Here is a 12,323-nt window from a genome sequence, read left to right as displayed (position 1 = left end):
AAAAATATGTTAATTAATTGTGATATTTTTATATTTTTGTCTATGACTCTACTAGGTTAACACTTTTAATGTTGAAAAAGTACCAAAAAAATAGGTTCATTTTCGTGTACACTTGCCCTTTAATGTAAATATGACCTAGGAATTTCTATACAAAGTTTGCTGATAGCTGACAAAATCAACAATGAAAAGTGTTTTTTCCTGGTCAGTGTAGCATGCTTTGGAACTGAAATATATAGGTAACTGACATTGACGCCTTACGTATCTTAAAGACTGTGGTCTCCGAAACGGAGTTAAAACCCTACAAACTCACCCAAGCAGAGAAGTAGCCAAATATGTCAAGGTCTGTGCCTGTAAACTTCAAACTTCTTGGTGACACAATTTGATGATGATCTGTCAGAACAGAGAAATGAAGGCATTGAAAAGGTTGTCAAAGTGATTCGTGACAGCACATGACATCAACAACACGAAGGGAAGCATACGAAAACGACATGGGAGACGGCATAGTCGAGAAGCGAACACAGCGGCTTGGCGACTCAAATTCCTCCTCAAAGTACGAAGCCATTTTTCCTCGGAAAGCCCGACAACTTTACACAACACCATTTCGACTAAGTTTCCATCAATCTTACCAAAACAATACCACGAGATGAGCAAAAATATCCGTGCGGTGTCTATTTTTAGTGTCCAGTAAAATGTTGCTCAGTGAAAAATCTACAACTTGTGCTATTTTAGGGAATGGAAATTACGATGGTATTTATAGCTATTTCCAATATGGCGATCCTTGCGCATGTCAATTGGTGTCAAATTTCCTTTGCGATTCATATTTTAAATCGGAAAAGATTTATTACGAAACCGTATAATACAACAAAGTTAGTTTACAACATTCGAATACTTTATGGAGTAATGTGCCCGGAAAAAAAGACACGTACCTGAACTCACCTTAGAACTATATTGTTGGGCGGATTGTCATGACGACCAATTCCATGTGTTGTGTGTCACATCCGGTTCTTAATAACACGTAAATTGGTAACTCTTTGGATATATGAAGTTCCCAAAACGTACTTAAGAAGTCGTATTGTTAAACACGTCTGACGTGATACACATAAGGTTCTCAGAAACACAAAGTAGAAAGAATAAAAGAAAGATGGCGGGAATCTATCTGATAATGACGTCATATCATCGCGCACATTGCCACTGTAGAAGGGGAGATAATTGTGGACTACTTTCGTGAGCGATTGACAGGGGGCACCTGTCATACATTCAGAGAATGATATGTCAATGATTTGCGATATTTTTCTTTTTCAAAATACCGACACATATATGTTATCCGCACATCTTGAGAAATAATCGAATTTACACTATTTTGGAAATATTAAAAACTCGCCAAGAAAGAACAACATCTATATAATTGAGATAACAGTATTTATCATCAGATTACTAGTAAACAGTTAACTCAATTTGAAGAAATACTAATTTAGTGATATGTTGACTTGAAAACAGCACAATACTAAGGATGAGTGTATGTCATGCCTACAATCCAAAAACATACTGTAGTCGTAATTCAAGTATGTGAACAAAAGAAACCTAACACTATCAATATCACTTACAACACTTTGCCACTACCAATAACACAACACTATGCCACTATCAATATAACAAGACTGTGCCAATATCAGTAACACAACACAATAACACTACCCATAACACACCACTTTACCACAACCAATAACAACACTATACCACAACCAATAACACAACACTATACCACTACCAATAACACATCACTATACCACTATAAATAACAACATAATACCACAATCAATAACACAACACCATACCACTACCAATAACAACATAATACCACAACCAATAACACAACGCTGTACCACTATCGATAACACAACACTATACCACTATCAATAACACAATACTATACCACTACAAGTAACACAACACTTCGCCACTACCAATAATACAACAACACACACCACCACCCATAACACAACACTGTGTCACACAAGGCTTGGACTACCAACAACACAACACCTTATATCACAACCAATAACACAGCACTCTGCCAGTATCAATAACACGACAGTATACCACTACCAATGACTTATTAAATTGTTATTTTGCCTTTGGAGTTACCCAATTATATTCCTTTAAAACAGAAATCAGAATTTCTTCTTTTGTTAATTTTATTGTTTTGTTGCATATATCAACATTGTGCAACAAAAAAAACATGACATCTGGTTTACATGCAATTACATCTCTGCATATATTTTAATTAAGAAATATATCATAATGGTCTTAGTCAGAGCTAGCAAAACCAGAATGATTAAAATGTATCTTTATTCGAGTTTAGTAAGGAATGAATGTAATAATCATATAATCGAAAATTTTTATTTTATTGAAACTAATAATTATGCTTCAAACTTGAGAAAAAATTGCCTGCCATAAAAATTACATTGTGTTTACTTTGAAAGAACGTTGTAAAGAAGAACAATATCTGGTTTTGTAGCTGAAGCTGAACAAATATATAAATCTCGATACAAAACCACAGTGGTTAAACCGTTTGCATGTCCCGCCCAAGACCCAAGATCAAAAGAAAATATATGGACCCACTTTAGCTGATATGGGGTCATCTACACATGCATGCACACCCTAATGCACACACGTGTACAAGTGTAAAATAAGAGCGAAAGTCCATTTTCATCACCAGGAGAAACCCAGCTAACAATTTCACGTTGTGACAACGTCGTGACAACGTTGTGTTTACGTTGTGGCAACGTTGCGGATGTTACGTCCATATAACGTTATTCTGTGGACTCCCATTTATGTTGTCACAACGTCATGGCCTAACGTTGTGTTACGTCATATTCACGTCGTCACAACGTTGTTATGACGTTGTATTTTACGTTGTGGGAACGTTGTGATAACGTCGTGTTTACGTTGTGGTAACGTTGCGGATGTTACGTCCATATAACGTTATTCTGTGGACTCCCATTTATGTTGTCACAACGTCATGGCCTAACGTTGTGTTACGTCATATTCACGTCGTCACAACGTTGTGATGACGTTGTATTTTACGTTGTGGGAACGTTGTATTTTTACGTTGAGGGAACGTTGTATTTGACGTTGTGGTTAAGTTGTACTTTACGTTTTGGCAATGTTATAATAATGCGTCCCTACAACGTTTTTCTGTGTACTAGCATGGACGTTGTCACAACGACGTGAAATAACTTTGTGTTACAAGGATGAAATACGGTTGTGACCATTCCACACTAAAATGTTGTAAAAACAACCCCAAAACTTGTTCCAGAAATGTTTTAGAATATGCTTTAGTCACGTGAATGTGTATGATTCGAGATACCTTTTACCAATATTTTAAAACCAGAGCGTCGAATAGCCCGGTTAACAGTGATTGTGTTTTGCTAACAATGTTCAAAATGTAAAAACACCACTGAGCTGTTAACTAGATACATGATTTGACTATAACAAAGTCAGACACAATTACCCTTTAGGCTTGTACTGAAAGAAACAAAAAAAAAGAATGGCAGACATTGTCAGGGGTTGACCATGTGATATTTTCTGGGGAGGGCCGGGTCGTGGAATATTATCGAAAAAATATATTGTCACCGAAAATTCTTGACAAAAATAATTACGGTTCAGACTGGTGAAAAAAATGCCTGCCACAAAAAAATGACATAGATCTAGATGCAAGGTGCTTATCTTCAGGCTTATAGAGTTAAAGAAAATCATATATCTGCTTTTGTAGCTGTGACCGAAAACATATGTAATCTCCATAGAAAAGTTCCAGGTCCCGACCTCCTTGAATATTAAATGGTCGGTCTCTAATCAAGTCCATATAGTATACTTCAACTTTCAGTCATGCGAAGTCACCATTCAACAAAGAACTCCGAGACACATTTGCGTTGACATTTTATTATTTTTAGATTATAGAAAATGTATACACTTTTCGAAATTATTGAATGCCAGAATCTTCTTTCTTTGGTGTTCACTTCCACTTCCCTGAAATACAAACAGCTTAATTAAATCTCGAGCAGGAATATGAAAGATTTCATATGACGAGAAACATTCATTTGGAGATAAGGTTTTATCAATATTCAAACTATAATGTATAATTCAAGTGACTGATGGAAACAAATTTTAACATTCATTCAGAGACCAAGAATCTGGTTGAATACAAAACGTGGTACGAGCATAGATTTATATAAATAGATCTACATTCTTAGCATTCATTTCAAGCAAAAAAAACCCCACCAATTAACATGGATATAGACAATGGAATGTAACCGTAAACAATTGTACTTACGTTAACATAATTCACAGCCCAGGGTTTATTTGGTGTGTTCCTCAATGATTCAACATTCTTGATTTTATCTCCTGGAATGGTCGTGTAACATTTTCCCCCTTGCTGCAACGAAAACATATTAAAAAAGTCAAAACTAAAACTATATTCAATAAGCATACATTTAGATCTGTAGTCTAAACAAAAAGATAACATACATTGTATAATTGCCTAAAATTTAGGAAAACTGTAAATCTAAAGTCTTCATGTATAAGGTCCGATCGGAAATAAACTCAGGCTTCAGATATAAGTAACAAAATTATGAGTACCATAAAAAAAACACACCTAATGTAATTTGGTTTTACATATACACCGGTCTGACAAACCAGTGATTGTTATAGTGAGCCACGTCTCACAACCTCTGTCAGAGTACAATGACACACAATCATGTTAGTACAAACATGGTTTGTTGGGGACCTTTTCTAAACCGGAATCCAAACGGGAACAGATATATTTGACAGGCATTGTAGCTAATAACGACTCACATCTTCATCGCAGCGTTGTTTATATAGATCTAGCTACAGTACGATTTCGTAGCTAGCACTGGAACTTACTCGTTCAGTTTTCGATCACCATTTTATTCTCTCTCATTGCCAAAACGTTTCAGAGAACCAAGTATCATATACTTACTACGTTTATTAACATAATACAGTTCAATATCGTTAAATATAATTCTGTAGTATGGTAGCCTACCTGGCAACATACGGAGATCGAAAACCGAACGAATATGGTGGCTATCAATTCCATTGTATTTTTCATTGGTGCACATTGACTAGATCTACACCTATCTCACCTTAAAAATCAACAAACGATGACCAAATCACTGACAATGTATGGTGATATTCAACTTTTGATTATCGACTAGCTTATCATCACCAGCGAGAACAATACCGCAAACACCCCGTTATAGCGCGCGACGAGACTCGTTTTACTTTTGCTCGTTTTCATTAGAAGGGAGTCGGACATAGATTTAGTTATCGGAAAATGATCAATTGATTCTTTTTTTTGGAAATATTAAAAATACACATGATAAGCGCCTTGCTCAAATAAACTTTATAGACAGCACCAACAACCAGATGATTCACATTTAGGTTACTTCAGTCAGTGCTAATTGGGCCTTTTCGGGAACATCAAATATACTTCTGTCTCTTCCCGAAAATACAATTTTTCACAACATCATTGAGCATTTAGACTAGGGCTATAACTAGCAGCCTACAGAGAGTCGATCTTTTCTGAAAATACTTCCATTGTTTTGATTCCCTCTCTTCGCTGTATAAGAGAAATCTACTCAACCTTTCCCATGGCCTGAATGAGCCACATTGTTTCACAAAAATCAAAGTCAGAATATTAGTACATGTAAACTCTCAGATTTCAGAAATAACACGGAAGAAACGGCGATAACTGTCAGTGGTCAGTAGGCGATGCATACGTTAGGCCTATTTAGGCCTACAGACCTTACACGCTTACGATCGAAACCCGAACATAATATGACCACAAAACGCCGCCAGACTGAATTCTGGTCAAACATATACCTACTGCTTGCCCTTGGTAATTACCCTTGGTATCCATAAAATAATAATATGGTAAAAAGTCATGGGCTTCCTTCACCTCTATAGGCTATACTTCACGTTCTGTGTATCAAATATTACTATCAACACTGACGCTCAGCTCAGTGAAAGTAACCGGCAAACTGCATTCTAAACCCCGCCACTTCTGAATAATACGATACATTTAAATCATTTGACTATCTGCATGTACAGAAACATATCAACAAGCGGAGACTGCTTTTGAAAAATAACTTACCTTATCCGAATTCACAGATCATCTGTCCAGTTCCCGTTGCTGCACAATCACTTGGTTGTAATATATCCAGAGTGAGTTTGAACTAAGATGGCTGGTGACAACAAATCTTCCGCGACAATGTGACGTCATTTTGACGTCACTTCACGAGGCAACAGGCTAGACTTTTCAGCAGTCGCAAAAAATGCGCGCCAATGTGTTTTTACTGTAATTTTGCTTTAGACAACATTTAGTAGACAGATAACTTCGTTCATAGATATATATGTTTAAAAAAAATAAAACTACGAGATGGTAGATCTACAAGTGGTTTCCTAAACATCATTTACAAAAAAGTGTTGTAATGTCCAAAGCATAACGTTATCACAACGTTAATTTGCAACGTTGTTGTTACGTTGTGGAATAACGTTACAATGTAACGTAATACTAACGTTGTAATAGAGATACGCAATTACGTTCTGGAAATTTTAGTACTAAGAGATGAAAATTCAAATGCCGAATATACAGAAAGGTAATGCATTACTGCCTTCGTATTCTGACAAATTCATGTTGATTTTGATAAAGCAGTTCTATTCCTTTATGACTATCAAGAAGCAAACTTTATAACGTTTCACCGACGTTTCAGAAACGTAGTTACAAAACGTTGTGCGATGTCCGATGCACAACGTTTTCACAACGTGAATGTGCAACGTTGTTATAACGTTGTGAAATAACGTTGCACGTTGACGTTATAATAACGTTGTGACAACGTTATTTCACGACGTTACCAATCCACAACCTTTCCACAACGTTGTGACAACGTCGTGTGTTAGCTGGGAATCCCCACCCCAAGAGCCCATTGTGCGACAGGTCATATCATGAGTATGTGTTCATGAAGTACACGGCATGTAAACACACAGAACACGCACACACACAGAACACACACACGCGCGCGCACGCACGCACACACACACACACTATTGCTTTTGTATAGCGACGTGCATGCACGTGTGTGTGTGTGTGTGTGTGTGTGTGTGTGTGTTGGCAATATTAGTTTAATGCCGATCTTATAGCGCCAGCTCACTGAGATACCATGCGGCAGTTTAACATGAATACTCCACTCAGACACAGTATACTGACCAGTCCATGTTCTACCCCCTTAATGCCGAGAGCCAGTCAGGGTAACAACAAGTACCACCTTTTAACGTCTTTTTGTATTTTACGGCCGGAGATCGGACCCGCTCTACCACTGGACCACGGAGGCGGTAGAGTCCCGTCCTGAAGCGCCAATGCATGCCCAGTCGTCGTCTGTCCACCAAAACTTTGAGGAACCGCTTGGGAGCAGTTGAAATGACGCTCAGGAGAGTCACCAAACGCACCCAACTAGCAGCTCACCACCATCGTTTGGCATGGTGTTTAGCACGACGGTCAGCATGAAATCTGAGAACTTGGAGGAAAATACATTGGTCTGATGAAAGAAGGTTCCCACTCCATTTGTTGTTGAAGACCTGTTCCACCCCGATCTTCGAACACGGGTTAAACAACGCTGTGACAACTCTGCCTTCGCCCGCCTAGAATCCAGATCTGGAGTCGATGGGGCACAATTGGAACGCCCCTGGGCACCTTACACAAGCCTCGTGACCAGAATCTGCGCAATTTGGAAGCAGCTTTGCATTAGGAATGTCTGCAGTTGTCCCTTTAGCAGATCCGACGTCCAACTGGACGAATGAGCCTTTGAACTACACGGGTGTCATCTGGAGAGTAAAAAACAAATTGTATAAAAAAAATAGGCACACGAAGTCGCCGTACGAACTCTGCAGCTCCACAGGTAAAAGGGATACCGTTGGTTGTGCGTACAATATCTTGATTACAATAAAACCTCAGATGACAATGATAGCGTGGTAACGTATTGTCAGAGGGGTGTTCTAACAGATCACATTCGTTTATCCGAGCTCATGTTGTCGGTATTTTCATGCCAGCACTTGTTTCACAAGTCATTGCCAAAGTCTTGTCAATCTGTCAACAACGGTTGGGCTGATGGCCATAATTGGTTATTTGAAATGGTAATTAATTGTGAACTCTTTCTTCAGATAAAATAATTTAGAACTTTTTTCTTAGACTAACACTTATTCAATGAAAACATGTCTTTAAAATAATAAATATATTTTTTCGAAAGAACCTTTCCCCTTCTGCTGTGTGGAATCAAGCAAACTAGACTTGGTTAGTTTGATCTAGACTTGCCTAGGCTTTTAGTAAAAAACATACCTAAAAAATATAAATTCCACAGTCATGGTGCAGGACCACTTTTTTCTAAGCTTTTGCTATTAAAATTATTATTTTAAAGTTCTTTTACCCAGGAAAACAATTTCCATTAATACGTTTATGTTTTTGCCCGCTGTTGCATATATATCAATGTTTATTGTTGACACTGATTTCCTAGCTCACTCCTAGTGATCCAATGATTTGTATCATTATTGCTTCCAGTAACATTACTTCTGGTGAGATTGGTGTTTAAACAGATAACATTCGTTTGTCCGGGCGGGTCGCACTTCTGTATATATTGTGCAATTTCTATGTGAGTGAGTGGGTATGCTTTTACGCCGCTTTTAGCAATATTCCAGCAATATCACGACGGGGAACACCAGAAATGGGCTTCACATATTATATCCATGTCAGGAATCGAACCGGGTCGGCATGACGAGCGAAAGCTTTAACCACTAGGCTACCCGACCGCCCCTGCAATTTCTATGTAGTGCACTAATGCCAAAATGGCTTAGATTGATATTGTATATAGTCAAAGCTATATACAACAGACATATGAATTGTGACTTCTTTGAGTGGCATTTAGAAGTTGGAATGGTAACTAAGACAAAATTGTTATGGATGAGCAACTTCTTTATTACAATTGGGCGACGTTTCGGTGTAGATTCTAACACCGTTATCAAGCAATCTACACCGAAACGTCGCCCAATTGTAATAAAGAAGTTGCTCATCCATAACAATTTTGTCTTAGATATGAATTGTGCTTCAAAAAACTTGATTTATGTCATACAATGTGCTGGATGCAAGGCCGAATACATTGGACAGACGGAGAGGAACATTGGAAGAGCGAGAGTGAGGGTCCACCGACAACAAATAGGGACCCCTCTTGTCGGTGTATCCCACTCAGTCAACACATTGATCAGTGTACCGGCAACAAATAAGGGACCCCTCTTGTCGGTGTATCCCACTCAGTCAACACATTGATCAGTGTACCGGCAATAAAACACCAAATTTTGTGATATTCCCGTTTTACAAATGTGACAATGATGCATGGAGAAAGATAAAAGAAAGTTATTTTATTAATACTTTCAAACCAAATTTAAATGGCCTGAAATAATTGAATTATTTTATACAATTACAATGTATTGTACATTTTACTGCCACTACAATACTTATGTCTGTATTTATCATCCAAAACTGGCTCCCACAGGAGATATCGCTTTGATGATCAAGCGATATATACACTGTAGATATCGCTGCAATTAAATTACATCACAATGCTTTGCAGACCATTGTGACATCACTGGTTACCATGACGTCACAATCAAATTACATCACTAACGGCTCCGCTACTGAAGCTGTTCGCAGTACCTTTTACATTGAAGACACTGCTAATCACTGTCTACAAATTGAAAAAGTTGGAAGAATGATGTTGGATGATAAATATAATGTCACCCTCGTGTCTTTTGATATCAAATATATCAATACTCGTTGATAAAAGTGGCAAATATCCTCGGCAAGCCTCGGAATTTTTCCACTTTTATCAACTCGTGTTGACATATAGAGAATCTCACCCGAGTGTCTTTTGATATCAAATATATCAACGAGAGTTGATAAAAGTGGAAAAATTCCGAGGCTTTCAATTTGTAGACAGTAATTAGCAGTTTCTTCAGTGTAAAAAGTACTGCAAACAGCTTCAGTAGCAGAGTCATTAGTGATGTCATTTGATTGTGACGTCATGGTAACCAGTGACATCACAATGGCCTGCAAAGCATTGTGATGTAATGTCATTGCAGCGATATCTACAGTGTAGATATCGCTTGATCTCATCCAAGCGATATCTCCTGTAGGAGCCAGTTTTGGGTGATAAATTGATATTAAAAGACACTCGGGTGTGATTCTACGCCTGCCCTATCGCCTTACGCCTGTCTTATTGTGATGTCACAAAGTTGAATTGCACTATGGCGTCATACAATGTTAGAATCCACTCAAAAGTCAAAACAGCGTAACGGTATAACTGTACTCTTGAAAATCACACGCGTGAAACATCTCTCTCTCCCTCCCTCTCTTTCTCCCCCCTCTCTCTCTCTCTCTCTCTCTCTATATATATATATATATATACATATATATATATATATATATCGCTGATTATATGCACGTGCAACATGAAGTATATATGAAATCCAGCTTTAAATAAACAGAATGTGATAATTTGAAATGTTGTTCTATGTATTAGGTGTATATCGTCTTCAGATGCTATATACGAAGTCTCGAACAACTGCATGCAATCGCATCAGGATCTGTAACATGGTTTCATAGCAACAAGACAATGCCTAAGGGCATTCATATTCATGCCACAATCCAAACTGGTTCACGGACAGTGACAAAACATTTTTCTTTTCAAAATCAACTCACGAATCACAGTACTGCCTTGAAGGAAAGTAATTGTGTGCACCACCGGCAGTATCTGTTCGCGTGAATGTCGACAGAATCTTTATACACTCTTTATAAAAAGTATTGGATCATGAAATATGTATGTTCAAACCAAGTATTGGAACAGTGATAAATGTTGACGACAAACATCCTATTCAAGAACGTTTTACGCTGTAAAACGTAACACCAAGCCACATCCTATAGTTTGCACGTGCCTCACGCAGTTGCGCAAGACACGCGCGGAGGGTGTCATTCTTGATTTTGACACTGTCAAGGAAGATCGATTAATCTCTGTGGACCATTATTTCTGTCAGTCGTATTGATTCTGCTTATCCTACAGTTGTGATTTACTTGATTTCATTCATTGTTTGTGTATGAACTTAAAAGATGCCGCGTCTGCACGCGCGGAGCGTCTGCGTCTGTTGTCATGCTGGAAACTGGCAGAAGTCAGCGTGCAGTGGTCAATGCGTTCAATGGTTCACAGTCTGTGATTAGCAGACTATGGAACAGGTACCAACAAACCCAAAATGTTGACGATCGACCCTGTTCAGGGCGTCCTAGGTCAGGAAGAGTACAGGATCGATTGATCCGAAACCAGGATTTACGAAATCGAGCTCAACGGCGAATCAAATTGTTGCAAACGTTCATCAGGCTACTGGAGTACAAGTTACAGGTCAGATTATAAATCGTCCACATGCAGCTCATCTCCATGCTCGACTGTGTGTTGTGCCGTCCCTTCCAAATCGTCACATTGCCAACAGACGCCAATGGCGTACACGTCGAAACTGGGGTAATCGTCGTTGGTCACGTGTCAAGGTTTCAGAGGAGTTCCGATTCCTTTTGCACTCCCATGACAAGCGCGGTCGAAATGAACGTCAAACTAATGTCAATCAGAGACCTCTAGATTTGGTGGTGGATCGGTGATGGTGTGTGGCATTGCTATGACTGACCGAACCCAACTCTATAATGTGCATGGAAGGGTCACTGCATGGACTGTACTATCGGGACAACATTCTGACACCTTTTTAGCATGTCCCGTTTGCAAGTGTGTGGGTCGACGTTTTGTTGCTCAGGCGGCCTATTCACGAAGCTGTCTTAGCGCTAAGATTGGCGTAAATATGTCGTAGCGAAAAACGTCTTAGTTAAGTCTATTCTCGAAGTTGTCTTATCGCTAAGCTATCTTAAGTTTAAGACAAAAAATAAGACAGGGTCTGACCTGTCGTAAACCTGTCTTAGGTATCCATCATGGCGTCCTACCTATTGCTCGGGCTTCTCGATAGAGAAAAGCAATCAACCCTAACACCTTCCAGGACGACAACGCCCGTGCTCACCGTGCACGAATCGTCAATGCTTACCACCAGCAGCATGACATCTATGGAATGCCATGGTCGGCAATGAACCCAACCTTTCCCCCATTAAACACGTCTGGGACACGTGTGCGTCAAGGTCCAAGGTCAGGCGGAGTGAGTGAGTGAGTGAGTAT

The 12,323-nt window shown here is 38.8% G+C and overlaps 1 protein-coding gene and 1 long non-coding RNA gene across 3 annotated transcripts in view; both read right to left on the bottom strand.

The window, feature by feature from the left end:
* LOC124134165 (myocyte-specific enhancer factor 2A-like) overlaps nt 1-955 on the bottom strand; it is a 29,806-nt gene extending 28,851 nt beyond the window's left edge. The window contains exons 1-2 of one of the 2 annotated variants that reach the window (XM_048403552.1): nt 937-955; nt 311-390 (exon numbers count right to left, since the gene is read on the bottom strand). The gene's annotated coding sequence lies outside the window, so the exon portion shown is untranslated. Of the gene's footprint in view, nt 1-310; nt 391-626; nt 778-936 lie in introns of those variants that run through there. The other variant, XM_046498864.2, reaches the window with a different exon arrangement.
* Nucleotides 956-3,926: 2,971 nt separating this feature from the next.
* LOC125384430 lies at nt 3,927-6,343 on the bottom strand. Its single transcript, XR_007223249.1, has 3 exons — nt 6,173-6,343; nt 4,334-4,435; nt 3,927-4,029 (listed from the first exon to the last, which is right to left on the bottom strand). It is a non-coding gene; the product is annotated as an uncharacterized LOC125384430 (long non-coding RNA).
* Between the last annotated feature and the right edge of the window lie 5,980 nt (nt 6,344-12,323).

The sequence above is a fragment of the Haliotis rufescens genome, unplaced genomic scaffold (genome assembly GCF_023055435.1).
Source record: "Haliotis rufescens isolate VD_foot unplaced genomic scaffold, xgHalRufe1.0.p SCAF_1, whole genome shotgun sequence".
Taxonomy (NCBI): domain Eukaryota; kingdom Metazoa; phylum Mollusca; class Gastropoda; order Lepetellida; family Haliotidae; genus Haliotis; species Haliotis rufescens.
This window is presented reverse-complemented; position numbering and strand designations above follow the sequence as displayed.